Here is a 6,179-nt window from a genome sequence, read left to right on the forward strand (position 1 = left end):
CCTAAAATCAACCAGAAAACATACAAAAAATTTCGGGCAGATTCGAGTTATTTTGGTTTCAAAGTTTCCGGGCAGATTTGTTTCCGTTCGAGTTCGTCGTTGTTCCGAACCGGTTAGTTGGTTTAAGTTTTATTTTTGTCCTTATTTTGTTTGATATTCTCGGATCTGAACTCAGTATATGTTTGATTCTTTTCTTGTTCGCTGTTTATCATTTCTTGATTATTTCTTCAGTTTGTTTTTATTCATTTGTTCTTGTTTAGTTTTAATATAAGAATGTGTTAGATTTAATTCGGGTTCATTATTTTGTTTGAAGTTTGTTAGTTTTTCATCAAGTGATTTAATGTGAGTGTTTATGTGTTGGTCTTTAGTTTTTGATTTAGTTTGAATCATTCATCTTTGTTATGATGTTGTTTGATTTAGTTTGAGTTCAACTGATGTAGAGTTTAATGATTTAAATCTACTTGTTTGTCGTGTTAAGTTTGTTGATATGAATCTGACTATGTTAGTAATTCATGAATGTTGTTAATTTGGCAAGTTTATTATGCAAAAGTTGATTATATGTTGATGAAATTTGATTAGGAATTGGTTATAGCTGCTATAGTTTGGTAAATTGATTTAGGAGGATTGGATATAGCTGATGGGGGTAGAATAGTAAACTGCAGTATTTTCAGGGGTAGAATGGTAATTTCAGTATTTCAAGGGCATTTTCGGGATTTTAAAGGAGTCTTAAAAATAACTAATGAGTGCTTTGTCCACTAAGTATTAAATAATATTTAAATAATATTAAGTAGTGGAGGACAAGACATAATGGTGGGGAATTTATACATTGTTTAATATAGTGGGTAACAAAACATGCGGTAGTGGGGCAATAAGTGATTTAAATAAGGGAAAGATATGTGTTAGTGGGAATTAATACATTGTTTAATATAGTGGGAGACAAAACATTAGGTAGTGGAAAATTAAAGGGGGATGAGTAGAAGATAGTGGGATTTAATTTTAAAATGCTGGAAGTTGGTAAATAAATAGAGGAGCTAGACACAAAACGAAAAGAGGGGAGAATTCCAAAAATATTGAGAGAACTCCGAAAATATTGAGAGGATATAGGAGATTTTCTGAATATTAAGAGAGATTTGAGGATTTTTCGGAACAGAAAAATATTCTGGAAATTTAAAGAAAGAGTAGTATACACCCGATATACAATTTGAATACACTGAATATACGGATTCAGAAATTAAGGGTTAAACATTAACTGGTCTTTCAATCTGAAAAAGATTCACTTTGTTTCTGCCCGTTGATTGTTGTTGGTGTTTCTGGATTTTTCATTTGGTTTGTTCCTTGAGTTTGGTTGGTTATTTGCTACTACTTCACTGGTTGTTGCTGGATTTCTGCTCGGTTTTTTTAAATCTGTTATTGGGTGTTGCTGTTGTTGTATGCTACTGCATTCCTACTGATCTTCCTTTTCTTTTGCTTCCAATATCAGTTACACAACTGACACGCTGGTTACTGTAAACTGAAATATGAAGCATGAATATTAAATGAAGAGTTGAAGTTCTGAATTATCTTAGTTATATTCTCAATTTTATTTATATATATACATTATTTAGCTTCCTCTAAATCAGAATCATGTAGTTGTTTAATATATATAATGGAACATATGACAGTAGCTTAGTGGACGAATTGTCTATGTATTGCCTAAAAATAAATAAATGGTGTAGTAACTTTGTCCATATTGTGTTTACACTCTGATTTAACAAATCACGTTCGGAACCCGACTATAACAACTCGTAAGCATGTAAATAAATTGGGATCTTTTCTCTTTCATTTTTTAGAGACAAATTTAAAATAAAAAAATGTAGGCATTTTAGGATTATCTTTTTAAAATAAATGAGATGAGCCTCACCCAATAAAACGCACAAGTTGCGGGGCCCTCAATAAATGGTTAATAATTGTATAGACTTCGGGATCGGTCGTTTATCAAATTTCACGGCCTTACCCAAAATAATGATACACTAGTCGTTTTAGGTGCGCCTTTTACAATTTATTTTTTTAAACTCGGGTGCACATTTATGTGACCCAAATCCAAATCTCAACAGAGTCGAAATATGTCGATAACCACGGGTACATTGATATGACGTGGTTCGAGATATATTTTCACGATGTTGCAATTCTCTGTTAAAATAATAATAATGATAAAAGCGGTTAAAAGTTAAAATTCACACATATATTCAACATGTATTATATCAGATAATCAAGCCGAATATGACAGTTGAGCGACCGTGCTAGAACCACAGAACTTGGGAATGCCTAACACCTTCTCCCGGGTTAACAGAATTCCTTATCCGGAATTTCTAGCGCGCAGACTGTTAAACATAGTCAATATTTTCCTTGATTCGGGATTCAACCGGTGACTTGGGACACCATAAATCTCTCAAGTGGCGACTCTGAAATAAATAAATGGTTTCGATTGTCCTTTAATTGAAAAAAACTCCCTTCCGCATCCCTTTGCAGGCGGCGCGGGCGAAAAAGGAGGTGTGACAGCTCTGACGACTCTGCTGGGGATATGGACCCAGACGTTTTGTTCAGGGTTCAGAATTCGAGCTTAGATAAATTGTTGTATTTGGTTATATATGATTTTCCTACATGATTTTCAGAACGTGCTATATGTTACCGCTTTGATATTATCTAAACTATATATAAATTGTGCCGACACCCTTCTCTCTTCACCTCCGGGGATGTGCTTACTGGTTGAGACTCCCTATTCTGTTAGTGTCATACCTTGAAATAAGAAAGAGGCTTGGATAAGTTACTAAGCCGGATGACCTTTTGGTTCCCGGAAAGTTGCCCCTCCTCGACTCGAGTTGTCCGCTCGGGCGCACAGTCTAGAACACCGACCCAGGTTTTGAACATAGAATAACGTGACTTCATGCCGGATCCCTAGTAGGTTGCATCACGTTGCATTTGACTTAGGGGACTCAACACAGGGGTTGGGCCCGTCTAGGACTAGCAACCTGAAATGAAAAGACCATCCTGATTCATCCTATTTGTTTTCCGTGCATTTATTTGTCTCGCGCCCGCATGCTGACCGGCTTTTGAATATTAGTAATATTGTGAAATTGAGTAAAAGAAAAAAAAGAGAGAAATAGCGGTTAGGGAGTTAATTGTTTATTTTTGAAAAATTCAATGCCCAAATACTGTCGAAACTCTGCCGAAATTTTGAGAAAATGAAAAAAAAAATGTTTTGTTAGTTTGTTTTACTAAAAGCAAAGGAAAAATAGAAAATAAAAGTCGTTGTTCTGTCGTGTTTTCAAAAATAGAAAAGGAAAATAGTTTATCTTGCCATGAAAAAAAGTCTTATTTTTAAAATAGTTTTTTTATTTGTTTATGAAAATGCCAAAAATGAAAAGGAAAAGAGTCGTGCTTTGAAAGTGGTTTTGTTATTTGCTGCCAAAAATGAAAATAAAAAAAAAAGTCCTGTTTTAAAATAGTTCAGTTAATTTGGCGAATTACGTTGGTTTGATTTTCACCGGATGTGAGATACGTAGGCAACCTTCATTGGGTCCAACCTCCCCTTTTGCAAAAATAGCCAAAATAATGTCAAAATTTTTTGTCATAGAGTTTGATGATGCTGTTTTTGTCAGAAATAGCCGAATGTTCCCAAAAAGGACGCCGGAATGCTGACTTTGCATAAACGGCCACCTTTGGTCATGTTTTTAGGATTTTGGTCGGTTAGCTAAAGCAGCCTTAAAATCTTCGTCCCCGAGGTGCTGAAAGGCCGCGTTGGCAAAACCTGGTCTTTTATTTTAATTTGAAAAATAATAAGAAAAAGAGTCATTGGTCAAGAATCCCGTTTAGATTTTTGGTCAAAATAAGCCGAGCCAGCTTCGGCGGTGTCTTAAACCGTTCTTGCCGAGATAGCCTTAGAGTATCTTTCAGTTGTCAAAAGGCTATTTTCGTAAAAGAACAGACAAGTTTGTGAAGTGTCATAAAATAATCTTCCCGGCCTCAAAATTCATGTGAAATTGGGAAGGGGCCACGTTTGCAAAAAATAGCCGTTTGGTCAAAATCGGCATATAGGGGAAGAAATCTGTCATTTTATTTTTCTTGAGTTTGTATTTCTTTTGATTAGAGTATGTGGGCCGTTTGACTTTCGAGTCTGTTGTTCGTCTTTAAATGATTCCAAAAATATTTTATTACCTTTTAGGTCCGAACTACGCAAGGTCTGATTCATGCGGGGTCATGATACGTAGGCAATCTCCATAAGATTCTACCACAATAAAAAAGAAAAAAGAAAAAAAAAAGAAAAAAAATCGAAAAAAAGAAAGAAAAATGAAAAAAGAGGGAAAAAGATGTTGTTAATAACGAGGACCGACTGAGTCCATTCTAACCTGTTTTGTTTTGAATTGCAAAGAAAGTTAAAGTGGTTGGTTTGTGGTAAGCCGGAAACACAAGATCCAGGAAAACCTGATTGTAATCCAAGACAATGACACCCAGAATATCACGCAGAATTCTTTACCTGCACATCATGATGCACACTTTGTGGGGATGAGTCATGATGACAGGGAGCACTCGAATCCTATTGGGAACTTGTTGACTGAGGTTGATGATATTGAAGTTGGTAATGGTCTTGGCAATATTGATGCGAAGCTTAGTGGCTAAGATGTCAGGTTTGATAAAGTGGGAGGACGCTCCGTTCCTTGGTTAGCAAGAGAGAAGCTTTTGGTGGCTTATTTTGTCGTCATTTCTGTTGTCCGGATTATTCTTAGGGTTGTAATCCGGATATTGTCTTGTGTCAAACTTTCTTATCTTTCCATTTTTGTCATAGCGGTTTGTTTAGTTTTGTCCAGGTTTGTTTTGGGATTTTATTCTGGTTTGTTTTTGTTTGTTTTGTTATTCAAACCATTTCACCGTTAGTCTAATGCAAAATCCGGTCTTTTATTATTTCCAGTCATCTTTTTGTTTAGTTCTTTTATCATTTTGTTCAGCGCCGATTCTAGTGACATGACATGCGCACACAGTTTGAGCCTAATCTTAAAAGTTAATCATAAAACCATTGAGAGGTGATCGGAACATTTAAAGGAAATAAGGACGGTTTGAGATTATTCGGAGCTCGAGTCATGTGGAACTGGGGCAAGTAAAACATAAAGAAAACCGTTAAAGGCAAGATTCGCCAAATTGACATGAGGGTCGTTCATGATAATGAGAGTGAGAGTGTTGCCCAACAGTGCTTTAGAGATGACAAATGAAAAAGCAAATGTGTGAATATAATTGTCAAGTTCAGCACCATCAGAAGAGGCTACAAATCTTTTGTGTTGTTTACACTTGACATGTTTTGAAGATTGGAATGACGAAGACATTTTATTCTGCTATCTAAACACTTTATCCTTCGTTAACTCTTTGAGCCTTATTGGATTTCTTTCATACCCCTCGTTTGGAATCAGTAGCAACGACTAGAAAACATGAGCATGGAAAAAAAAAAGGGAAAAGAAAGCAACAAAAAACAAGAAATGAGAAAAAGAAAGGAAAGAAAAGAAAATAATAGGTAAATGAAAAAAATAAAATAAAGAGGAATTGTGAACTACGTTCGACCTGATTCCTCAAAGAGGATACGTAGGCGCCTCACGGCTCGGTCATAGTGTAACAAAAAAATTAAAAAATCCCCAAGCAAGAAACTGGGGCAAGGGTTGCGCTTGTTGTAAACAAATATGGTTCCGAAGGTTGTAATTTTGAACCCAAAATTGATTTGTTTTTGAGCCTTTAATACCCTTTCTTTCTAGCCTATCCAAAATCTCACATTACGGTCCAAAGAAAGACCTTCTGATCAGTCTTCAAAAGATGCCAGGTCAGACAAATGAGAGTCTTAGCGGTGAACATAACACTCTGATCCACAGCAGAAAGGACTCTGATCCCCAACAGAAAGGAAATAAAAAGAGAGTCTTATGGGTAACACCCCAATCCCCAACTGGAAAGTAATACAAATGAGTCTTATCGGTGAAGATCTTCACGGGCACCATAAGACGATGAAAGCTGAGAGAAAAACCAAAATGAGAGAGGCTTGATAGTGAAAACCCTTCGGGCACTACAAGTCGAATAAGATTGAGAATAAGATGGGGAATCACCAAATGAAGATCTTGAAAGACGATTGACGGCAGAGGATAGGCCACATGTGCATGTCATGACCA

This window comes from Nicotiana sylvestris, chromosome 11 (assembly GCF_000393655.2).
Source record: "Nicotiana sylvestris chromosome 11, ASM39365v2, whole genome shotgun sequence".
NCBI lineage: Eukaryota > Viridiplantae > Streptophyta > Magnoliopsida > Solanales > Solanaceae > Nicotiana > Nicotiana sylvestris.